Source organism: Camarhynchus parvulus, chromosome Z (assembly GCF_901933205.1).
Source record: "Camarhynchus parvulus chromosome Z, STF_HiC, whole genome shotgun sequence".
In the NCBI taxonomy this organism is placed as follows: Eukaryota; Metazoa; Chordata; class Aves; order Passeriformes; family Thraupidae; genus Camarhynchus; species Camarhynchus parvulus.
In genome coordinates, this window is record NC_044601.1 from 54,814,370 (window position 1) to 54,841,423 (window position 27,054).

The window sequence follows — 27,054 nt, forward strand, 5'->3', positions numbered from 1 at the left end:
ACACCAAACTTCTGAAGTTAAATGCAAGATTAGAGTTCATCACAATCCCCAGCTGTACCTGATAGCTATCCCCCTCCCACTCCCCCATCCATTTCCTCTCCCCTTATTCCCACTGTCCCTTGCTTTTAGGCCATTTGTCCCCAAGGGAAGACTCAGTCCACCCTCACTGCCCTTATGTACAAGAGGCTTATTGCCCCACTTCACCAGTAGCCACCAGTCTCCCTAGCCCCTCTTTCTCCTTAGCCTCTTTATTCCACAGGCATGCCAGGAAGCTAAACACATCTTTCCCGGCTCACTCTATTCACCCTCCTCCAAGTTTAGATGGCATCTTGCTACCAAAAAGAGATTTTACTCTTTCAAGTTTTGAACTGCAGTTTAGTATTATCTTTCCAAGTGGAAATTTTTATATATTCCCTATCAAAATAATTGCTCTGATATGACTCCTTCCTTTCTGAATATGTTGATTTTGTCACTTGCCCTTTTTGGTCAGCATTCAATGAACATGCACTTATTGGTTTTGCATTATTTTAAGGTGAGGGTGGTAGCTGCTTGCCAAAGTGGAAAGAGATCTCTAGAGGCATGAGTTCTGCCTGTCTAGAAGAAACATTAGCAGTGGCATGGTGCAGAGATCGGAGTAAGTTCCTGCCCACGTGATTTCTGCTCTACACTGGCATACAAGGCACAGCATGGAGAGTATAGGGTCATGAGAGGAGGACCGCAGAGAATATGCTGTTTCTGCTGGTAGCAGGGCTGGCCCCTCACAGCCTGCAGGAAGAGGACTCTGAATTAAATTAGCCTGTGGTAATAAGGAAACTGAGAAGATGGTCTCTAAAGCAGAAACATCGGGCTAGGCCATAAAGAAATGCAATAAGCAAACACGCATTTATACCAGTGTCTCCAACTTCGACTATACATGCACTGAGAAAGTCACGAATAGATCTGTGAATTTACCTCTGCTTGCAACATAGAGTTCTTGGTTTATTTTATTCTGATGTAAGGAGACAATTCTTGCGGACTTCAGAAGGAATCCATATGTGCAAACCAGCCTAAATCTTTATCCATTTTCTAGACCATAAAGAAAATAACTTTCAAAAGTTATTTTGAAAGAAAATCTGCTTTCAAAACACCTACATTAACAATAATATTTTTGAAGGAATTTATTTTGTATGTGTGGCTACATTACCACCTACCACTGATGTGATGATGAACTGTATTATACTAACTCACTACTTAATATCTTGTCATTGTTGAGATGGAAACACCTATGTGACAAAAAATATGAAACATTCTGAAAGTACAGACCTTAATTTTTTTAAACTAGATATAGCAAAATTATATTATGTGACATTGAAATTTTTCTGTCTCAGTTTCCCTCTCCTTTGAGAGAAGAGGTGTAATCATTTCACTTTAAAGTGATTTTGAACAATTATTCATTAATGTCTGTGGATACTTCCTGCCAAAGTCTGATCATTGAAGAGAAACCTAAGAGGGAACCCCTGTTCTGAGCTAGTTGTGTGGTGAAAATTAAAAGGTAAGATGTGCTGTATGGTGGGGAAAATTCTGACACGACAGACAGGGCCTTCTGCCTATACCAGAGCTGCTCAAACCTTGTGTTTTATGAAAACTGTCTGTTCTTCAATGAACACTGGTATTATACACAGGCTTGTGTTCAGCTTGCAGAACTGCTTTAGTTTTTTGCATTTCCTAAGTTTTGAATGCTAGACTTCTACAATCACAATAATCTATAGTGTAAGTGGGAAGTGACAAACACAAAGTAATATTGGCGTGTTTTTCATCACTTATTTATAACGTGTTTCATGCCACATCAGCTGCAACAACCTTCCTACCATGCTGCAACAAATGCATCAGCCAGATGCAGGCCACCCTCCAGAGCCCAGGGCCAGACCCAGCCTCCATCTCCACCTCTCTTCCCCACGCTCTGGCAGCAGGATGCTGAGGTGGGGCACCACCACAGACTGCACAGGCAGAGGGGCAAGCCCCAGAGCAAGAGCAGGGCCAGAGCTTCTGGAGGAGCTCACAGGCTCCATGCAGCAGCTTAGGCTGCTGACACTGATGATATTGGTGACAATTAGTGGAGTGAGATTAGAATGGAGACGAGGAGAAGATTCATCTGTTACACTATCCATCATCTGTATGTTGCCCCAGGCAATGTCAGCAGGCTGCTGTTTTCAGAGGAGCTGCCATTAGTATGGACCAGCTTTAGCCTTCCCATGGGGGGAAGCCACTTCAGTAACTTTTTCCAGTAGGGCTTGGAAAAATAATTTTTTTTGCTTTTTAAACAGGTAGATCAATAAACCAGTTTTTAAGTTTCATACAGAAGTCCATTTCATATAAGTCAGTGTTAACTGTGGTAAATTCAAAGTGTCAATTAAAATAAACAAGCTAACAAAAATGTGTAATTCCTAACATACTTCAACCACAAAGATGGCAAACAATTAAAAAGAAGTTTATCTGTTTCCCCACAGTAAGTCATGTCACTTTCATAACACAACCTTTGTTTTTACATCTGGGGTTTTTTCAGTGAGTAGTTGCATCACTTTCTTAACATGTTATACAGGTATCTTTTTATCTCTTAGTCTGGAAAAACTCTTATTCTCTTATATTTCAGTTTAATATCATTGTGAGCCACAAGTCCCCATTTTAATGCCTATGTACAGTTCTTCAGAGAAAAGTAACACGCTTTGTCCATTGCAGATGATATTTATAGATATATCACTTGTTGCAAGCCCACATATACATAATGCTGGTTACAGAGCCCATGTCACATATTTTTACATCATTACTGTAGGAGAACATTAGTTTCAGGTTCAGTAGGAAATCTACTTTTAGTATTATTTCCCCCTAACAGTCAAGAGCCAGAACCAGAGCCCAGGAGTATTTTCTTTGAATTAAAGTCTACAGACTTTATTTATAGCTGTGATTTAAATATTATTCATTGGTTGTAAATGTATTGTTCATGTGAGTTGAAATAATGCACACAGTTTTCTGAAATAGATCCTTCTCAGAAAGATTGTACATACACACCTCATTTTATACTCCCAGTTCTCATTTCCCAGAAAAAAAAAGTCCTGATCATTCTTTTTTCCTGATGATTTCCCATGCTTATAGTCCCTTATGTCTTTGCCCGAGGAGATCTTTCACCCATTCGTAGCATCTAGCTGACGTCAGTTGCTTCCTGTACATCCTCTTTACCTTTGCACCAACTAATATAAGCAGATTCTTCTGTATTCCAGTCGAAAAGAAATTTCAACCACTATTTCAGATCCCATTTTTTTCCTGTGGAATCTTTGTAGAAGACAGTAGAACTTCATTTTTGTTAGTCTATATGTGGGTCTGTCACTAATTTGTAAATGAATTTCAACTAGAGAGTCAATTGACATGTGACTGTAACATGAATTATTCTTAAATAGATTTGAATACCTAGATTGCAGAAGTTTCACAAATACCATTTTCACAGTCTATGTAAGGCTTTCAGTGCATTCACTATATACTAGCTGGAGGGGTTATCAGCCACCACCTCCACTGTGCAGTGTCTGGTATCACTGGAGAATTCGCTTACTAATTCACTTAGATTAGATAGCATTAGAATTGTGAGTTTATCAGAGGGAGCAGGCCAAAACTGTGTTCCTTAAAGGCAAAAACATGCAACTTAACTTGAATATAGCTGATTTTCAGAGGACTGGTGTATGCTAAGGGATCAGTATGTCTTCTAATAACACATTACCTCCGAAAGACAAACAGAAGGGACTATCTGATAAGGCAAGGTAATTTTCTTTCTTACAATATTATAAATCTCAAGGAACTCCACTGGAACTAAAAAGTTTAGATTTCCACTAACCTTTTGTATTTCTTTCCTATTTCTAGATGCCACATCTACCCTAAAACCAGTTCTCTTACTCATCTTCCACTGTAAGTTGACCAAAAGAGAAAGCTTGCATAAATCTTTTTGTTATCATAAAATCATAGCATCTGCTGAGTTGGAAGGGACCCATCAAGATCGTTGAATGCAACTCCCGCCCAAGAGTCACACCCTGTGCCTGAGAACATTGCCCAAATCCTTCTTGAACTTTGCCAGGCTCACTGCTGTGGCCTCTGCCCTGGGGAGCCTGTTCCATTGCCCAACCACCCCTTGGGTGAAGAAGCTTTTTCTAGTATCTAACCTAAACCTCCCTGACACAAATTCAGACCATTCCCTTGAGTCCTGTCACTGTCACCCCAGGGAAAAGATCAGTGTCTGCCCCTCCTCTTCCCCTCACAGGGAGGTTGTAACTGCAATGAGGTCTCCCCTCTGTCTCGTCCAGGCTGAACAGACCAAGTGACCTCAGCCGCTCTCATAAGGCTTCCCCTCAAGGCCGTCCACAGTCCCCATGATCTTCCTTTGGTTGCTGTCTAGTAGTTTCATGTCTTTTTTACATTGTGGCACCCACAAGTGCCCCCAGCACTGGAGGTGAGGCTGCCCCAGTGCAGAGCAGAGCAGGACAATCCCCTCCCTTGCCTGGCTGGTGATGCTGTCCCTGATGCCCCCAGGACACGCTTGGCCCTCCTGGCTGACAGGGCACTGCTGGCTCATGTTCAGCTTGCCATGGACCAGAGCCCCAGGGCCCCTTCCATGGCACTGCTGTGCAGCCTCTCATTCCCCTGTCTGTCTGTACATCCAGGGCTGCCCCATGCCAGGTGCAGAATCCAGCACTTTCCCTCGTTAAACTTCATATGGTTGGTGATTGCCCATCTGTCTAGTTTATTGAGGTCTCTCTGCAGGGATTCTCTACTCTCGAGGATTTGACAGCTCCTCCCAATTCAGTGTCTAATCACACCAGGAAAAGGCAATATCTGAGCTAAATACCCACTGATTTTCAGCCCTGAAAAATTGGTGCCCAAAAAGGAAAGCTGTCAGGCAATAGGAAATGGAGTCAACATTCTTAGTTCCATGCTAGATAAAATGAATATTTTTGTGTACATTTTCTAAATTTTCTTTTTATTTTAGTAGTCATAGAAAAGTGAATTTATTCTAGGAGCATTTATCTAATTCATATCTTTTGGTGTATATTGTTGTTACATGATGTCATCCTTGAGAGAAGTATTTAGATGGGTGTTTGTCACCTTGGTGTCTTCTGCCACCAGTTAAATGATCCAAAGTCAAATAACTTATAACTCAGTGAATGTTCTATAATATCTGTTAAGATTCTTCACATTATTTGACACCAAAAAAAAAACCAAAATCAAACTTTTTTGGACAAGGTTTCGATTCAAACTAAAGAACTTTAAAAATGTCATGGACAGACATTAGGATGACAAGTTGCCAGTTAATTCACAACAGTGCACATTAGGCCATGGAGATTGACTGACCTGAAAGCTGTTATGCTGAGACAAAGAAACAAGATGCTTCCCAGTTACCAAATTCAAGGATCTTGATTCCACCAAGGCTTCCAAGGAGGCTCCAAGGATTCCACCATAAGGAGGCTCATTCCATATGCATATCAAATCTGGTTTTAGAGCCACAATAAGGTTAACCTTGAAGATACAACAGAATTCGCTTTAGCTGGGACCATTGTTATGCCCCAAAATTAAATGTTATTGTAATATTAAATGTTATTGTAATAAAGGTATTCCTGGTATTTAGACTATAGATTAGTCTAAATACCAGGAAGATGCATGTGTATTTTTTTTCGCTTGTGAAAATACAAATTAAGATAGAAGGGAGGGTACAAAAGCGTTAAATGTCCATATACAATATAAAGAAAAGTTACAAAAGTCTGTTGGAAGTTCATATTCAGTTTAGTTGCAACAGTTGGGCAACAAAAGTTACATTTCCTTCCTTCCTTCCTTCCTTCCTTCCTTCCTTCCTTCCTTCCTTCCTTCCTTCCTTCCTTCCTTCCTTCCTTCCTTCCTTCCTTCCTTCCTTCCTTCCTTCCTTCCTTCCTTCCTTCCTTCCTTCCTTCCTTCCTTCCTCTCTCATTCTTTCTCTTTTTCTTTTTCTTTTTCTTTTTCTTTCTCTTTCTTTCTCTTTCTCTTTCTCTTTCTCTTTCTCTTTCTCTTTCTCTTTCTCTTTCTCTTTCTCTTTCTCTTTCTCTAATTCTTTCTTCTTTCCTTCCTAACACGAAGGATTTGGTTGTTGATATCACATAACCAATGTATTGGAGTACTAAATTCACATAGGGAACTCACAACCCTATTCTAACAAAAACACAGTTTAGACCAATGAAATATTGCAGCTCAGTAATAAGAAACAGAGTGAATGCCTTTCGTTCCAGCTTTATTTTTTATACTCTTTACAGCTGTTGCACTTATAAACAAGAACTTCAGTACATAAACAGAGACTAAACATAATAGAATGACAAATTAGTTCCCTCAGAACTGATGATGTTTATTTTTCATATTAATTTTTATTAACATTGAATATTGCATGTTTAATCCATACTGAAAGAACTATGTAAAGTGGCTGGCCTCAACCATCTATCTGGCAAAAATTGTTCAACATATAGAGCCCACAGAAAACCTTAATTTGCTAATAATTCTCAGTGGAAAGGGAAGGAATAGAAGAGAAGCAAGTCCCGCTTTAACTTACTGAATTGTGGCTGGAACAAAACTCTTTCATATTCAAGCAGCTAATTGCAGGGAAAACAGTCTATTTCAATCTTTAAAATTTGATGTCTTCATTTTCGAAATATTTATTTGTTCTGCACATGAGAGGCTTTATGAAGGAAAGTGTTCTAAAAGCTGGAGGAGACATTCAGGCTGAACAGTAGTTTACTTACAATTTACAGACTTGTAGTACTTAATATATAATGCAATAATCTATGCTGTGCCATTTGTCATTTGGACTAGGCCACAGATTATAGCTTAGGGCAGTGCATCTGTGCACAGATCAGGCAGGAAATGGCCTAAAATCTTGAACAGCTGAGCACGATGTCTCAGTGTAGTTGCAAAATTCAACCTCTGCTCCAGAGGTCACTGCATGCTTCAGTCATGACAGCCCAAATTGTTAAGCATGTGACTAATATGCATACAGAACACAGGCTGCCTAGTGTCTGCTGCAAGCTTGATGGCTGGTTAGCGGCTAGTCTTAATTTTATGTGACAATCCTATGTAGGAAGTGCCGGGTGGGTGACTAAATGGAGCATATTGATGTCCCACTGGGTGTAGCCCCTGTTGTTTTGACAAATTCTCCTTAGCATTTATCAATCAGGCCTACAATGGGGAGTGTGCTGAATATCTAATTCAGACATGCTAGTCAGGACTAATAGAGCAAGATAGCATGTTATTCAATTTGTACTTGTTAGTGATGTCCCACTGTCAGTGGGCAATTTACCTTCACACTTCACAAATGAAAAGAGAAATTTGCTGGGCTTCAAACACTTACGTGAGTTACAAGCAAAATTTTAATTAGCATGTCATTACAGCAATAATTTATTGCTTCTTTCTAGTGTCCTAGCACCCAGATTGCACTTTTCTTTTTTTTTTCCTGTAAGGCAAGATGCGCTTTAAAATTTATGGGGCAGGTACTTGAAACAAAAATAAAAACCAACCCTGAAGCAACTGAAAAACTGCATGGTAAGATATATATCAAAAAGCATTATTTTTTGAGGCCTAAAACTTATTTATACATTTATCACTTAAAGGAACATTTTGAGCACTCCCCTTACCAAGTGTTAAGTGATTCCATAAATGGTGTAATTTTAAAGTCTTATTTTAATTAATTTTATATCTACTTGAAAGAAGAATTTTCATCTATTTCCAAATGGATTATAAAGAAAGTTGGGGGAAAGACTAGAAAGGATGTGTGTCACGTAGAAAATAGTAAAGCAAACCCACATTTTTATTACACCTACCTAAACATCAGTGGTGAATTTTCAGTAAACACCCATGCCAACAAATAAGGAAAGTCTAATTTAGCTAAATAGAGGATTTGATAAATAAAGGTAAACTCATTCTTTATTTGAAGTCAATGAAAAGAACAGATTAGTCTCTAGAAGTGTTTGGGAAGTTCAGAGCATCTAATATTGCAATTGAAGTTGAAAAGGGCCTGCTCTGTACTTTGAAGAGCTGGTTCCTGTGGCCTTTGATGGTATTGTATTTATTTGTATATATCGGTTCACATACTTATTTTTCTAAATTGCAACCCACAATTGATAGAACACAAAGATACTCGATGCTTAAAGAGAATTAGAAGATAAAATGCAAGCAATCTGCATGAAGCAGAGGGGAGCTCAGGGACACTTTAAATTCCTCAGACAAAAAGCAGTGTGAATTAGTCAGGGTGGATGCCATGCCCTACATGGCAGCATGCAGGGCAGCTCTTCAAATGCCAGCTTGCTGTCTCTGTGGCACACTGCTCAGAAACACGGCCGTGCTCTCGTGAGCTATCTCATAGCAGCTTCTCTAATAAACTGATGAATAAGCAATTAAAAGAAATGTGAGCAAACAGATCACCTTGGGAGGTTTGTAGAGATGGCTGCACATGATAGGACACACTTCCAAATTCTCAGGGAAGCAACATTAATTTGGTTCCAGGACATCAGTGATACCAGATATTAAAGGGGATATTCTTATTATTTTATGCAACCACACTATGGAAGTAAATATGAAAACAGAGTATTGATTTAAAAAAGGGCTTGGAAAATCAGGCCTACTGTTTGCTATGTAGGAACACATTAGGGGAAAGTTAATGAATTGAGGAGTTTAAATAGACAGGAAATGTAAATTTCTGCTGCTAGAGGTTATGGTATCTCATTGCTTTCAACACTCCGAAAGAAAACAGGGTAATTTCACAAAGAGCTCATAGCATTTAAGGGAAACCTTTGCCTTGAGTTATTTTCACCAGTGACAATTCTCTTTCCCCTTGACAGGTCCTTTCAGAGTAACAATATATTTTGGTGTCAGTTTTGGTCTCATTTGAATTGGTTCAAAGGCAAAATCACCCTATGGAGTCTGACTTAAATTCACATGGAAACAGAGGAATTTGACTTACAGATGTTACTCATGAATCAAAATCCCATGGCTCCAGGGCAAGCAGTATGTTGCAGATGGCAGAGGTACCAAGCCATTGGTCATGGCTTCTTGAGCACGTGGTGACTCCTACAAGCACAACTTGGAGTCCTGTATCAGCTGTGAAATGCCAGGAAAGACTTTGCAAAACAGAGAAAAGCTTGACTGTTTTATTTCCATACTCTAGTGATGGTTCTGCACCAGCTGAGAGGGGAACAGAGGCAGGCAGACTGTGGAGGGTTGTATCAATATGGGGAAATCTGAGGCCTTGAGAATCCACCAGAAAACTATAACCATGGGCACAGCAAAAACTGGGATGTCTACAACTTCTTGATATTTTGATAGATCTTCCCTCACTGGCAAGGTTTTTTTCCTGTCTCTTGGCATATCCAGATGTTTCAGAATGCAACTACTATAAGCAATTTATAAGCAGATGTGGTAAAAAATGCAGGTTTTCGTGGATTTTTTTTTAAATTCTACTTACTGTATAACTCACAAAAAGAAAAAAAAGGAAAATTCTTATAATTTTCAATATTCTTATAACCTTATTTTCTACTGTCTTTCCTCTATCTGCCTCTATTCGCACTCCCAGTGTGGCTGCGTCTGCTGTCCACAGAGTGAGTGCTCTGCTTCTCTGGTCTTTACATTTTTCCCAAAGATTTACAGCTCTAGAAGGCTCACGGACACAACCCTTGCCAAGATGATATTTATTATTATTAGGTAGTAGTTTATGTCTTCTACACGTCAGCACTTTTTCTGTACTATTCTGTTAATTTTTTTCTTTTTAAATTTTTCGTAGCAGAACGCCAAGCCCTAATCCAAGCATTTAACTATATAACTATTCTTAAACATGTTCTCTTTTTCCTAAGTATGCATTTAGTTCAAGTGACATCCTCCTTGCTTTGAAACATTTACACAATTCCAATATATTTTGTTGCTTTTCATTCAAATCCACATCCAGGTGGCTGTAAGCACAACTTTACCTGATAGCAGTGAGGGGAGTTAGATTTTCTCTACCTAGGCTACTAGGGTTCTGAAAATTATTTCCAGTTGTAATAGATAGGTGGAGATCTTAATAGAGGAGAGGTACTTTCTTTTCTTCTGAAAGAAATCTTTTCACTGAAAGGAGTACTAAGTACTCTGTTTAAGGGAGAGTACACAGTCAAGAGCTTAAATTCACAAAATGCAGAACTTTGGATCCTAGTGTTGTGCATTTGATGAGATAATATTTAAAGCATTAATCACAGAAAAAATGAAACAAGTGACTTATCCAGTGATTCAGCACTGTTAAGTGATAATTTTCTAGCATCTGAAAATATTTCCTGGGACTGTTTAATTCACTGAAATTGATGTCCTCTTCCTACACTAGGTACTTAATACTGTTCTCAGCAGTGCTTGAAATCTAGACGAAAAGAGACTCCAAAACAATTTGCTTTTTCATCTAAGAGCAAATGTTCTGATGCAGGATAAGACATCACACAAGAAAAGTCATGGGCTGCAAGAGGGGAAGACTGCAATTCTACTAGCAATGTTATTCATTAAGGTAAAGCCAGTCATTACAAATCCCTTTCTTAATATGTAGTGTTTCTTCTGATGGATTATACATTACATTAATAGCATCCATCTTCAGCATTTCTTAAGAAATTTAGTCTAATTCCTTTAATATCTTTCTGCTACAACAATGTGAATGGTCATCTAGTAGTTTTAGAAGAAATTAATTTAGCTTGTTTTATCAAGTACATCAATATCCAAAAATTGGGAACCTTGCACTTTCCTTAAACCTCATTTTATTCATGATATAATTAGAAGATTGTAGATTTTTCCTAATCATTATTATACATACATTAGATTTTCATCTGAGTTAACTACTATCCAAAACAATGGACTTGTTGTTACTCACTGAGAACTTTGAGACTTGTTCATTTTTTCCAAGTGAAGATGTGCATCTTTGACATATCAGTTTATGGACACCATGCAGGTCTCTTGTATTAAGGCACATTGAGTTCTAGAACTGTAAAACAGAAGAAAAAAATGGTCAAAATAAGTAAGTAGTAGGCTTTTGGGGAAACATTTACAAAATAAATTTATTACAACTGTAAGTTTCTTTATTTTTCATAGAAGAACCTTAATTTGAAACTGAAAGACATTATTATGAAATCTAATGCTAAAACTCTATGTTCTAACAGGATGTATAGCATCAACGAGATGCACAGAAATATGCGGTTTTTAATCTTCATTAAAATGTTCACTATTTGGCTATTATTTCACTAGTTTTCACATATTCCTCTCTTTTTCTATAGTTTTGCTTGAGTTTAACTACTAAGTGAGCTAAAAATGTGGATGGAATCACCAAGACCAAGATCTATCTAACAGAGAAGAACTAACATTGAATTGAATTCAAAGCACTAGGCAATGTTAAAAAAAAAAAAAAAAAAAAAAAACAAACAAACAAACAAAAAAGCCAAAATCAAATCAGAAAAATAGCCCTATTGACTTACTTTTTTCTTTGTTTTTCCATTTAATGTTTTTCCCTCTACCCAGATGAACATGTTTTCATTTTAGCTTCAGGTTAAATCTAACTCTGTAAAAAACTGCTGTTCTTATGATTTCTTAGTTTCTCTTCGTGACATCTTAATATCTCAATACTTCCCCTACTAAAATAATTTCTTTACACTGGGCTTTTCAAACCTAGACATTTCTACTGTCTAAAAAAATGGAAACAAAAAAACTCAAAAAAAAAAACCCAAGCTTGAGAAATTGATGTATTCTGACAATTCCTAAACTAGCAATTCTAGTCACTGAAAATAATTTTCTCTATAATTAACTAAGGATATCGAAAGACGTCTAGAAAGATGAAACCAGACAAAATACTTCTGCAAAGAACCATGTGGAAAAGAATTAACAGCAAGTTTTCTGTTTACTTCCTATATAACATCGTCATTAGAACATCCATTTAATGTATTTTCTTTTTAAATGTGCAAGCATTCATTTGAGTAGCAGTGAGAATCAGTCCATACTAATAGGGACTGTCTCTGTGTTCTGTGATGACTTCAGGATGCCCAGTGTAGTGACACTCTGTTTGCATTTCATCAGGGAGTTGTGGGTGCCCTCAGGGTTGCCCTGCTCAGTATCCTCCTTGCCTGTTCCCCTTCTACTTCTTCTTTTTTTCTCTTCTTTCTTTAGTCCTAAGTACCTACCTGCTAAGGGAGGGCTTATAGACGCTGCAGCTGCAGCAGCTGATTTCCTCAGCAGAAGGGCAAGTGTGCATCAGGCAACAACTACAGTAAGAACCTCCGACAAGAAAATACCAGAAAATGTATATCTTGGTATTTGCATGGAATGCCTTTCCAAAGTCCTGTCTCACAGTCTTCCTGAGCCACTGGTGCTGATTTTGTACTTAAAAATTACTTTATTTATTTATTTATCTATTCAATTTTTTAAAAGTTATTTATTTATTTATGATTTCCCAACAGCTTCACTCTTTGATCGACTTTTATACAGAAGTCATGTATTTTTGTGCATGTCTCATTCTTAGTTAAGATTGAATCTGCCCAGAGATATAGGGGATATCAGAAAAAGCTTCTATAGATATTGGAAGTGGGGAAAAGGCTATAGAAAATGCTGCCCAATCCGGAAGGAAACCAGAGACCTGGTGACCCTACAAACTTACAAAGAAAAAGCTGAGGTTCTCAACAGCTTCTGTGCCTCAGACAACAAATACTCCAGCCATGTTATTCAAGTTGAGGAAGGCAAAAGCAGAGGCTGGGAGAATGAAGACCCTAAGTCCATTGTAGGAGAGGATCAGGGCCAAGATGATCTAATGAACCTGAATGTGCACAAATCCCTGGGAACTGATAAGGTTCACATGTGGGTCTTGAGGGAGCTGGCAAATGAAGCTGCTAAGCCACTCTCCATATTTTTTTTAAAATCATGGCAGTCAGGTGAAGTCCTTGGTGACTGTAAAAACAGAAATATAGCCCTCATTTTTACAAAGGGGAACGCAGAAGACCAGAGGAACTACCAACCAGTGAGTCTCTCCTCTGTGCCAGGAAAGATCATGGAGCAGATTCTTCTGGAAACTGTGCTAAGGCACATGGAAAATAAGGAGGTGATTGGTGAAAACCAACATAGCTTTATTCAGGGCAAAGCATACCTGACAAATTTGGAGTTCTTCTATGACAGGGCTACAGCCTTGGTGGAATTCATGAACAAATTTTCGTTTTATTACTTTGTGGGATTGAGAGACAACCACCACCACTACTTTATAAGAAAAGGAAGGGATGGGATGATGGAGAAAAGGGGATTAACATCCTCTTTCAACTGCATATCTTCTCAAAAAAAGGAGAGAAAGTTCCTTGTCTATACCAAGAGGGTAAGACACCTTTCTGAAGTCATCTTCAGAGATATTATTTCAGTACAGCTTCACTAAATGCGGTCGCTCAGAGACTTGGCCTGGCTGCTCCACAGAGCTGAGACTCCGGAGGGAGTGACAGAGCGGCCACAGTCTGTCCTGGCCGGGTTATGGCAAGCTACCTGAAGGCAGAGCCACGACCCTAGCCACTCAGGTCCCCTGGGCGGCGGAGGCCACAGGTGGCGACCTGAAGAAGGTAGACGAGAGCCAAAGGCAATGGCACCACGAGGAGCAGCGGAGCGCAGGAGTGAAGAAGCGAGCCGATCAGTTATCCGTGGTGGGAGGTTTATTGAGGGTAAGAGCGGAAGGTTGGGGGTCACGGAAAACTGACAAAGATCCTCCCCCTGGTCTGGCCTTATAAAACCGACCCCAGGGGGAGGGCAAATCATACATGACCAATCAACAGATGAAACATCAAATGAGGTGACACAGAACAACCAATTAACAAATTAAAGGGTGTGGACTTTTCCCCCCGGCCCAATCACCGCCCGAACCCCGCAGAACCTTCCAGAGTTGGGGAATGGGTCAGGGGTGATGGACAGGGGGGTTGCCCGGGCAACCAAGGAGGGACTGACCTGACGGACAGTGGAATTAACATAGAATAGGGAGAACATAACTGATTGACAGATAACTGACTGTTTGGAGAGGGGAGGGAGCCCTGGAAATCCCCTGCTTCTGCCGCCATCTTTAACCCGTACAACTTAATGAGAATAAAACTTAAAACTTATAAAACTCAACTATAGAACTTCCAAACTGTAAAACAACGTGCACCCCAACAACTAAATGCCAAAGATAAAGAGTTGGGCTTTCTGCATGGAACGTAATTTTCTTTCTCAGTATTTCTGGCCTCTCTTGTTTTTCACTTCATTACTTTATGACTATTTCCCCAATAAGTTTTCCTATGATGTGTGAAAAGGGGGCTTTCTAGCACTCTATGATGCCAGGACAGCATATCTCAGACTGCATATGATTTCATAGTATCACAACTGTGGAAGGTCCAGATGCCACATTATTGAGAGATTTTCACCAACACTGTGCTTTAAAAAGACACTTCCAGGCAAATCAAGGATCATAGGAAACTAAACTGAAACAATCAAAATGTGAAAAAGAAGAAGTGAATGTCAGGGTAGACGTAGAATTGAGACATTACACTGGAATAATTTGTATTTTAAAGTGGACTGAGTTGTGCTGTAGCCTAGATAAGATTCATGTATGTCTTATTTGAACTAAATCAATTGGCACATCCTTACATCTAAGTAAATAAGCACAAGTAATTACTGAGAGTGTTTAGGGATTGGGAATATGATAGAAGCTTTTTGCATTAGTCCATTCTTCATATCTATCTGTGATTTTTGACATAAGGTGTATGGTAATTGTTTGCAATTTGTTAGAAAGTAAGCATTTGTGAAATTTAGCAGTTCACTGTGATCAAGAACATGTGATTTTTATGTGAAAAAATATACTCAAATACATGAACCGTCTGGTTCAGAGGTATTGCTGGGAATTATATACATAAATGCCTGTAATAACCTAATCAGTAACTCATAATTTGAGAAGTAATAAAGTAGAATGGAAACAAGGTGGAAAGTTATCAGCACAGTCCTTATTTTTCACTGACTTCCTTGAAGACCTGGGTTATAGCCTTAAGTATTGATATTTAAATAATGTTAAATTGCTTTCTGTACAGTTTGATTACCCAGCTTATCTTGTATGATTTAAGAATTTATAAAGTAAATGTATACATTTTCTTTGTGGGGAGGCTAAAATCAGAATCTTAAAGTTTCATGACAGTCACCTTTGAAGAGGAAGGTTTAACTTCATTCTAATGCCAAGACCCATGTGAGCCTTCACACATTAAAAATTAGATTTTAAATACTTTTACTGCAGTTCTTTCCCAGTAATTATCACTTCATTCTTTATGAAAAATTAAATACTCCAGCTCTTCCTTCAGGAGCTCTTTTCCATAATAAAGGTTACATTATTTGATGAGGAATTAGAAATACTGTTATGCAGTCTATGTCTGTGGTATTCACATGCTACTAGGAGATCCCAAGTGAAACTGAATGGGTGGTATTCTCCAGACTATTTATCCTTCTTCCTAACTCAGTTAAGCTTTTCAGCAATCTTCTCAAAGTCTTCCTCAAATCTTCAAGACTAAAGAGAGAAAGTGACCAAAACAACCATCCATTTGTGGAAAATGTTAATCAGAAAAGTATCAGATTCAAATATATATTGTTCACAGTCATGACAAGCTCTTTTAACGACTGGAAGGAAGATATTATGAAGGTCTTTCATGGTCAGAGTGTTTCAGTGCTGAGGCTGATACATCAGCAACTGATACCTATTTGCCATGCAGACTGGTAAGTAACTTGGCACTACTGCCCTTTCTCTGACTTTTGTTCTGTGGAAAAAGGAGAGGGAAGAGATATCAATGAATATTTATCTCAGTCTAACAAAGATATGTTTATCTATTACTGTGATGGAATCCACACACACGCTTGGGCAGAGATAGGATTCTGTAACTGTGATTTCACACCATCCATGTTCAAAATAAAAGTCATTATAAAAAGGGAAAGGTACATTTCACCATAGCACATTATATTTTTATTGATTTCAGCTTCCAGCAAAACCTAATTTAATCTTTATAAATCAAATTTTAAAAAAAAACTCAATCTCCCTTCTGCCTGTACCACACTTCTTGGAACTGTATTGTCAGCGTGATTTCGCTTTGCATTTGTGGTCTCTGTATGGAGAAAGCTTGGTCCTTTACAGCTTCTTCCATGAGAGACAGATTTTTATGCATTTAAATCTATTTTAAATGTCATTAAGACATGGTTGGTGGCTTGTTGAAAAGTTAGGATTAATACTTCCTTAAATGTTTGGTCAGAATTGTGGAACAGTGACTGAAAGCAAAGGAGATGGTAGCATCACATTGAACTTCAGGACCATCTCACTTAGGTAAGTCAAGATCAAAATACATCTTTTTATCTCGTTTTCATAATTCATACAAATTTACTAAATGGTAGCAACAACTTGCTATATAATTTTAAAGACACTTTTTTTGAAAATTTGCCATTTGCTCACACATTGATCATTAATTCAGGGGCTATACAACAACATAAGCAAGGCTGAAATATATTCGAGCTTACTCCTATTAGGAAGTCATTTGATGTACAATTTCTTTGAAACAAAACAAAAAAAAAAAAAAACACTTATAGAGAAAGGACAGCAATATCTGTGCCTTTATGGCTTGTAATTGTAAAACTATTAAATATAGTTACTTATTTTTCTCTCTTTACTCATCTCTCTATTTGTTTCTTGTTTAAAATATGTCTGGGCTGTCTGCCTGACCTTCTTTTAAAATTAAATGTATGGGTATATCTTTTATTTTAAAATTGTAGGAAACTTCTTTTGTTTTGCCACTTTTGTATTAATAAATATACTTTTTTGTGTTTTTTTCTTAAAGTGTAGCCTGTACATCTGCAGTGCAAATCTGAATGATGAAATAAAGGCAATTTTCTTCTAGTGCATGCCTCTTCCTAAAAAAATCCCAAAACAAAACAAAACAAACCCCTCCCCCACAAAAACCCACCCAACTCTTTACAAGATACAAGACAAATGACACAAAAGTGAAAGGGCACTGATACAAACTGGATAAGCTTACAACATAATTGAATTAAGTCCTGTATGCCACATATGATCACAAAGCAGAGCCATGTCTTGAGCACTCTGAATGTAGGGAGGCTGCCAGTCAATAAAAAGGCCCTTTAAACTGTTTAAATGCATCATGAGCATGTGCAGAACACTCCTAGCTAACAGGTGGCTGAATAAAACTCAGCTGGTGTTGCACAGGGCTATAGCATTGACCTTCTTTAGGATAATTTCAGCCCTCTTTAAAAAAAACAAAAAAAAAAAAACAAAACAACTGTTACTGTACTTGGTGTAGTGGAAACAATTTAAGGATGAATAATTTCTTTTAGCCCCTTGAGGCACCGGTGGCTCGCTCTCCGCTCTCTCTCCCTTTCTGTGTCTCTCAAGTGAATTAACATAAAGGAACAGTGACAACAGCAAGCTGAAAAGCGTAGCTGGTGGGAGGATTAAGTATATCATTGAAAGGAATTATGTTGTAAATGACTGGGAGGGGTAGGGGCTTCTGTTCCTTGGTCCCATCTGGTCTTTAAAGAATACCTTGTTGTAATTACCCCCAGATGGCTTTGTGCTACACTGGGTCTGGACAGCCAGGTGCCACTGTACCCTGCTGGGTGTGATATTCATTGCTACATGCAGTGACAAAAATGGACTTCATGGCAACCTAATTTCTTCCAGGGTATTACACAAATATGGAATGAATGTAGCTTATCAAACAAGAGCTTAGTGTGCCAGGAGCTGAAACTGTCAAATGTAAGGCAAGACTGCCTTGTTGTTTCACTTTTAACAATTGTCTTGATATGTGGAAATATCAACAATTTACAGTGTTTGAATGCTAATAAATATATATGATATCATGTTAGCTATTTTTCCAGAAGCTGAAATGCTCAAATTACCCTAAGGCAATTGCTGGAAATGGTAGAATAACAAACGCCTCTTACAAAGTCAGTTTTTCAACAAGATTTGCTGTAGGCTAAGTTTGTGTCCAATCATTGAAGATGTCAGCACAGAAAACTCTTTCTCTTCACTCCCAGCCTCAGGCCTGCACTTCTGCCCCAGATGAAAATTTTTCTGCTTTCTTTCATCTCTTTTTATTGATATTGCTTCCTTTATCTCATGAATTTCCTGGCAATTTTACCTCCAGAATCATACCAGTCTTATATTTTCAAATCCTCCTTGAAAAAGCAGTTATGAAGCTCTTCTAAAAGAATCATTTTTACTAAACAAAATGAGGTCTTTTGCTACAAAAGGGAAAACAGAAGAGAAGTTTGAGGAAAAATAGAAATACATGATTCAAAATCCTGGGTTGCTGTGAAACAACTAACAGTATTTTGCACTAGTAACTGCATTACTGGTGATCAGTACTTCTTTCCTCACTGAAAGTGCACAAATGGACATTGAGTGAAATGCCACAAGGAGAAAACCTCTTCCCAGCTCATCTGTTTTCCTGCTCTGCCACACACCTGCCCACATCCCCCATGTCTGTGTAAGCCCATGTATGCAGCTTCTTCGTCGTGTTTTGTACGGCTCATGCACAATTCCCTATTCTCCAGCTACACTGCCAGTGGCTCCTCTGAATGACCAAGGTGTGGAATGGCTCTCCCAGCAATGCTTGGCCACCACAATACCAACAATAACACCAGCTTTTTTTCCTGAATTCTGAAGGGAATGAAATGGTGATTGCCTGCTTCTTGCGTCTCTGTTTAGCCTCACAATGCCAAGATTGTCTTTCCCCAGCCTTTCTGTACTTTCCACCATGTTGAATAATCAGAGATGTAACTCTGTGGCATCTGGTTTTCTACTGCAAGTTACATATGTGCTCAACAGATATTAGTAACTTGTGAAAAAAGCCTCTTTACATCTTCAATCTACCTGTGAAAATGTGTAAATGGCATCATGACTGAGTACCTAGTCTCCTTCATTTCTGTCATCTGATTAGTACTGTAATTCTGAGAGAAGTGCCTGGTTGGCTTTTGTTCTAAGACTCTTCTATTCTGTCCAGACAGTGCACATTTTAAAATGTAATATTACATTTTAAAATGTAATCTTTTCTGAGAAGGAAAAGGAGTCTTAAAGTTCAGAAAAATCAAACTTTCAAATTATAACGACATAGTAGTTTGGGGCTTTTAAAATGGTCTCCAGTTAAAACCTATATCAAAATATGACTACTCTATTTTAAATCACCAGCTCAATTTTTAAGTCTGGGAATTATTAGGAAATAATTATGGTCTCCCATTTTTGTAATTCAACCTTATTTTTTGACAGGGAACCTTTGATTTTACTAATTGCTATTTACCCAAACATCAGATCAGTGATATCAAAAATAAAATTTCTCTGCAAGGTAAAATAGATTTTTCACCCATTCTCTGTGACTTGGACAACATAATTTTATGAAATTTCCCTGATCAGCTCTTATTCACCTTTTCCAGGAAGTTCAAATTCATCTCTAAAGCTTCAATGTCATCTTCCATCACCATTAAGAATACTTTCAAAGGAAATAAAAATGTTGTCCCAGCAACAAGTGCATTAGTCAATCCAATTGTTTGCTATGAAAAATGATGGGACAAATTTTGACATTAGTGACAAGGTCAGACTTACGCTGACTTAGTACTGTGTAGTGGCAGGTTTCTACATGTTGATCAAGAAAGTAAGATGTGTTCTCTCTTTTTCTGTCCTTCCCTCCCTGCCTCTCTTTCTTCTACTTCTTTGTGTTTGCAAATATATTTATATAACTGAGGGAGAAAATCCAATATATTAGGCAACTATAATTATAATATTCACACTGCTAAAATTATCAAAATTATAGTTTGTGTGTTTTTTAAAAGCTAAGGCAAATAAGATATTTATCAAAGTCAGTTTATTTTTATATAAGAAAGTGATGCACATGCCTTAAATTAATGAAAATGAGCTACATAAGATGCAGACATGGTTTTGAAAATTAATTTTTGTCCACAGAGACTTCACTATGTGCATGATTTCCAATGCATGATAATAACTTAGCTACATAGAAATGAGGAAAATATCAGCTCTGGATTTGAGAGTGAGTTATATTATTATGTAATTGGAGTTACTAATTGGAAGAATGAAGTTCCCAAATCCTCTATTCTGCCATCAATGAGATCTAACCCAAAAACCAAGAATTATCTGAAGTTTGCATATGAAACACCAGATCCAGTTTGAGCTTAAGCTTTGCTTTGTCACCATTGCCAGCTCCATATTTTAAGCATCTCCCACAAAAACAATACCCTTGACAAAATGCCATCAAACTACAAACCCTCCATTCCTCAGCTTCTGCCTTCAAACCTGCTTCTCCCAATGAAGAAATTTGATGAAATATTAGTGCTTCATGTCCCACTGCAGAAACTATGTACAACTGAAGAAAAAGAAGACAAACACTCCCAGTGCATTATTACAAGTATTTTGCCCCTCCACCTTCTTCACAGGTGGGGTTTTTTCAGACTGGGAAGATATGGCAGAAAAACTGGTGACTTCTCTGGCTTGTATCTTGTGACATTAATTATAAATGAAGATATTAAAGAAATAATGGCAGTATAATTTTAAAGTGTATGATTTAATGACACACATCAACCTAACTTTTAAAGCTTCACTTAGTATGTCTTAAGAGATGATGTATTTCTAAGCAAAGTTTACAGGCTATGATTAATGATTATCTTCTGAATGTAGAACATTAATGCAGTCCCTCAGTAGATATGTTCATCCAGGAGGCTGAATGTTTACAGGCAAAGTGGAATCACAGAGCACAGGAGACGACATATTTATTGATGAATGCACTGTTTTGTCAATAATACTGAAGTGAAGCTGTGTCATATTGAACCATTTAACCAGAAAGATCTTGTGCGGTGAATTTGCAGAATTAGGCTTGTTTGTGTTTTGTTCTGTTTGGTGGTGTTTCATATTTGAGAAAACAAAAATTATTCTGAAGGTAGGCACTAGTGACAATTTTGGCTGGGCATTTCTCAATCTTCTGGGTGTTTCTGCTAACCAGGTCATGATCCTGGCTTACAACATACCATTATAGGATGCATACTCAGAATGGCTTTAGTGCTGCATATTGCCTTTCACACTGCATGGAGGTTCTGCATGCAGCCAAGTAGGAACTGAACATAATAATAAACTTACAGCCACTTACTGAAAACAAGCAAACAAAACATTCTCGTCACCCTTCTGCATTTGGACAAGACCAAAATTCCTGAGAAACCTCTTTGTTTCAGCCACAAATGGAGAAATTAAAGTGGGCTAGCTGAAAACACATGAGCAAAGACATGATGATGAGGAAGAAATAAGCATGTAACACCCAGAACTGTATAGGAACACACATATATTTACACACTTACACACAGAGAAGAACTGTGAGGTACATGAGAATGCAATGCCACAAACTTGGCTGGAAAATAATATCCATAATCTCTGGATTCACTGACGCTGCATGGAAGAGCCTATCTTTCTTTGCTGAGTTATATGGCTTCTGAAAAGTATCTTTCTCTTATTGTGAGGGCTTTAGGGTAAATCAATATTTTTTTGTAAATATTTTTTTATAACAAGGTCTGTTCTTAGTTCTCAGATTGGTCATCTCGAGTCTCAGTGTAGCATTGCCGTGAAGTTTTAGGAGTGACAGCAGAAATGGAAAACCACCTCTGACAAAACAGCATGGCCTTAATGAGAAAAATTTGATGCATTTCCAAGCTGGTGAGTAGAGTGTAAATTTTCAGTATTTGCTAAGCTGAAAGCCTTATTGCTTCATGGTTGGAATTTACAGGTAATCAAAAATGGCTACATCCTAGTGTCAGGGATCTTCCACTCAAATTTCAGCTTTCAAACAATCTTAAAATCAAGCCAGACCTCAAATGTCTAAAAGCTGAACCTTCTTCTGCACATGGACATATCTTTTTAATTACTATTAGCCTGAATCCCTAGACTTTACAGAGATTTATGGCCCTTTATGGGATGGAGTCTTGCAGAGTGCTGTAGTTACCACAGGCAGAGTATGAGCCACAGCAGGAAGCATGCAGGTGGTGTAAAGCTCTGCTGACCCTGCCATGAAAGCAGCAGGGTTCTGCATTTGCCAGTGTTACAGTGCTTTCAAGGGGCCCGTGGGGATGTGGCACAGGATGCTGTCACCAACTGTCTATTTGTACAGGGAGCAGCAACCTATCCTTTGGCTGGAGTGGTGAGTGTGGGAGCTGAGCTGGGGCTGAGAGAGAGGGCAAGGATGTGGGCAGCACTGGCTGGTGGGATGTGAAATAGAGAGGGTGCAAGGATGACATAGCAGCGAGATTCCTGGGAAAGCAGGAGGGGGCAAGCTCTGGCAGTTGCCTTTGCTATGGCACAGCCACCTTTCACTGCCTCCAGTCCACATCAACCATTTGCCTCGTGGTTGTATCCTGTGCATTTTAGACATCACCCAACTCTAAATTCGCGTGACCCTTCTCAGAGATTTCAGCGGGAAGACATCCCCCTCTGATGACGTTTGGGACCATATGTTTCTATACTGTGACCTTCATCATTTATCTCTAAATTCAAGTGACCCTTACAGATTTTGGTGGGAAGACATCCCCCTCTGACAACATTTGGGATCATGTGTTTATATACTGCAACTTTCATATTTTCTTTACTTTGTCCTTTTTTGATAAAAACATTTAAATTTTCACTTACATGATAGAAATGCAGTTGTCTAATATTATGATTAATGTGCTATAAAAATTATATTTTGGTGTAAGTATTAGTCTCCTGTTGAAAGTTATGTACTAAATTAACATTTTTTTTTCTTCAGGCATCAGTTCTAAAGTGATCTGAGTAAGTGGTTACTCTGCCCCTTTGAACTTTGACTAAAAATCAAAAGAGGCAAAATTTTTCCTCTAGGTGGAAGGGAAATTAAATTCTAAATTCTTCTGGAGTATATGATAAGGGTTGCAACTTCAAAAACAATTTTCTTCAGGGAGTAAAAGCAAAATTTTATTGTTTGCAGATATAATGAATATACAATGTAACTCTTAATATATTTCTTCACTTGGTAGGTTATTCAATAAAAAACTTGTGAGAAATGAGAACGTTCTTCATTTTCTACTTCTCAGCTATTTGCAGTTACTTAGTGAAGAATATAGCTCTAAAGAAGCGTCTTGAAAATGGAGCATATTACATAGATATTGTGTAGAAATCTACAACCACAGTATCAGGTATGCCACGACAGTCATCATTTTCTTTAATATCTAAACTAAACAATACATTTTTATAAGCTAACTTATGCTTTAAGTAAAGAATAAATAGTTTGGAAGGCTCAGATAGATCATGAAAATATATTTGGGACCAAGACAATTCCTCTGTTGTTAAAAGAAATTTAATATGAAAATCAGTAATATTTTTTCTTCATATGTGAAAAATGATTTTATTTTTGAAGAAAGCACTGAAAGATGAGACAAAAAAGTGCTCACTATACACAATTTTCTAACAAAGAAGAAAAAGAAAATTCTCAATTAGGTAAACTTGGAATATTATGTGATCTGCTACTAGTGGAAAATTCAGTTAAGGATCTGAATATATTTTTTGGTGCATGCAGGCTTTTATACTTCTACATGAGCATTTACACAATTCTGCAATTCAACACAGAAAAGTTCTGTGAAATTATTCATTTTATCTCCGTGTTGGGGCATATTGTTCACAAATTGTTTTTCCTGTTGTGACCTATATTCTACTGTATGTCCAGTCATGGAAAAAAAAAGGGGATGTTTTAAAGAGTAATAGAATTAAAAGTTTTTCTATTTTATTTCATATACTGATACCCCACCATCTGCTATCTGATTAGTCCTTTAGATCACACAACTCTCTTATGCTATAAATATGCATAGACGAATATTCAATTTGAGGCTTCCAAAGGTAGACAAGGAACAGCTAAAACTATATAAATTAATTTTCAATAATTTATCATCAAGTACTCTAGCTGAGGAGTTTGCATGAACTTCTGCAAGGGCAGGGCACAGACATAAACAAAGATAGAAGATGTAGATAGATGGCAGTTCCAATCTATTCATGACAACAGTCAGAACATGTCTTCACTCAAAGCCTCTTCTCATCAGACATGATTGCAACCACAGTACTCTACAATTGTAAACATAAGAGGATATTATTCTCTGGCATTTCATTCTTCTCTAATTTTTTATTTTGTTTCACCTCATACTTTATCCTTCAAATGCAAAACCTTAATAACTTGTCAGTCACACTCTACAGTGTAGCAAAATTGCAAATTATATTGAGAAGGGGTGACAAAGCTTGTTGCCCATCTATTCTGTAATCAAATATGTACCTAGGTCTAATCAGTAAGAGGACAAGTCGGCTGACAATGCTTGTGCACATCTTTACATGATATTCTCAGTGTCAGCTGAACCAAGCAAAAGACTGTGTGAAGATTCGCTCCTCTGAGGCCTGCTGCAGTATTGATTCTTTATTAAGGTACTCAGTAGCAAAAAGAAATTCAGCATGATTATTCAAACATGTTCCTGAAAACACCATGAAATATCATTTGCTTGGCAATACCTTCTCAGGCAAATTTTAATGCACACTTCAGAAAATAGTTCAGAAATAATTTTGAGGCAGACAATTGACTAAAGAGTCAAAAAAGTCATGTCCCTGTTGAACAGCACTACAAATCATTGAAAATTTCTTATTCAGCTTCTCCTTGGATATTGATTATTTTCTGTCTAACAGGAAAGAAAGAAAATGCAATTACAGCAGCACTGTTCATGCTGCTACTACACGAACAGGTCTATCAGGTTATCCAGTATTAACCCTTATTGTCACAAATTTCTAAAATCAACAGTAGTCTGGCACCCATGAGATCAGCTCTACTTCAGTGTCTGAATCTTAACAAGGATTATATATTTAAAACACTTGGGGCCATATTCTGTTCACAACTATTCTCCTATAAATCTGAACTCATGCCGTAGTACCCAAGTGCAATCTCTCCATTCCACTTTTTGCCATCTTGTAGAAACTATTCTATTAAAAAATAATCCAGGAAATTGTCATGTCTAGTCTCCTAATACAGATTTAGTAATCTGGAGATTTCAGAGGGGAAGAAAGTGTTACAATACCCCTCTTATTATAATAATGATTGATTATGTTTATACCAAATAGGGTAAACATAATGCACTTCAAAAATGTCTTGCTAATTATCATGTCTGTTAGTACATCAGAGGAGTTTTTATGATTCAAAAAAATTGATAGGCCTTTCATACTGCATCATTGTATAGAAAAGAGCTGAATTCTCTAGATCATCATTTCTTTATCTGCCAGATAATTTGCTCAAATGACAGAGAAGGGCTAGCTCTTGTGCAGAGGCACCGATGATATATGAAGCGGATGGAACTTTAGCAACATATGGTATGGCTTCAGAGGAGGTGTATTTAGTTTCATTTTTCTAATTAGGAAATTATATTTCAAGGTCTAGAAACCCCCATTTTAGATAATATTACAGTTCTAGGTAGACCAGCCTAGAGAAAGCCTTTTCAATATTATGCGTGACAAAGCTGAACTGACTGTTGAATTCCTTATTCAGTTATATGACATTTTTTCTGACTAGTGTGAAAATTTTAAATTAGCTTAGTGATGCTTATAAAGTAGAGGATCAAGATTCACCTATTTGTTTCGCATCACTTTGAATCAGGATCTAAACCTGGAGGATAACACTTCAAAAGTTATTTAGTATCATTTTAGCTATGATTTAAGTGCACAAAAAATTAAACTGACTTTCATAAAAGTTTAACAGGCTCTTCACTTAGTAGTTTTAGGACTTTGAAAAGGAAATCAGCAGGGAAAAAAACCTGTTCTGTTCTACCATATTATCAGACAACACCAGGTTTTCCTATCCTGCCTCAATTAAATATCAGAAATAATGAGAAAATGATCATAACAACAGGTTGACTATTTTGAGGCTTTAAAAGTGGGTTTATTTATTATTTTTAGATTAGATTCCAGAAAATTATCTTGGAAACTTTCTGAGGATCAACCATGATTACAGAATAAAATAGAGCCAGGACTGAAATGAAGAGCAGATGTAAGAGTCATTAGCTTGGAAAGAACCTCAGTGCACACTTCAGAAATGACACCTCTGCTGAAAACAGCCCTACAATACATCATTGCACCACAAACTGAAAAAGAAAAGCAACTCACAGACAACTTCTGAGAGCTAATGCAGCCAGATGTTTCCATCTAATTTTGTTGAATTAAGGAAAAAAAAAGCAGACTTTTTCACAGCCATTAATAAAATCTATTGCCATAGAAATGAATCACAAGTGAGATTTGAAATATCACCTATTTGCAAATTACATATGTATTATCCAAAGCATTTAAAGCATATTAGGTGACCTATAAAGACCTATTTTTTTCCTTCCTGTCCTCTCAGGTACAGGTCTGAAATTATCATCAGAGGGCTCATTTTAAAGCAATACACATGATAATGCTCCTTTCACTGATTTTAATGCCACTATGAAAAGGATTCAGTTAAGAGTGGGTTAACCACAGTTAGTGGGTTAAAGTGTACAGAGAATAGGCTAAAGTGTACTGAACCAAGTTTATTGAGAGAGACATGACAGTGCTGTGTCTTGTGGAGTACTGTGTTGTGGAGGGATGCTGATGTCTCTCTAGGTGATAGAGGAGTCGGTGACAAAATGAGGTAGTGACCCACTCAGAGATGTCTAACATATGCTGGCACAGATGCTACCAGACGTCTCCCACAGGGAAGGAGACAGGGAGTCATTATTGAATATTAGGGAAATTTGTACCAGAGAGGATTAAAGCTTTTTTCTTTTTCTTTTCCTGTTTTGGGGGAGGGGTTGAGAAAGGACAGGGATCATTTCACTGCCCTGCTCTAGTGAAGAACAAAAGATAAGCAGCTGAAGTTCAACTTCATGGGCTGCCCCCCTCTTGATATACGTAAAGCCACATGTTCAAGCAACAGTAGATTAATGTGGAGATCT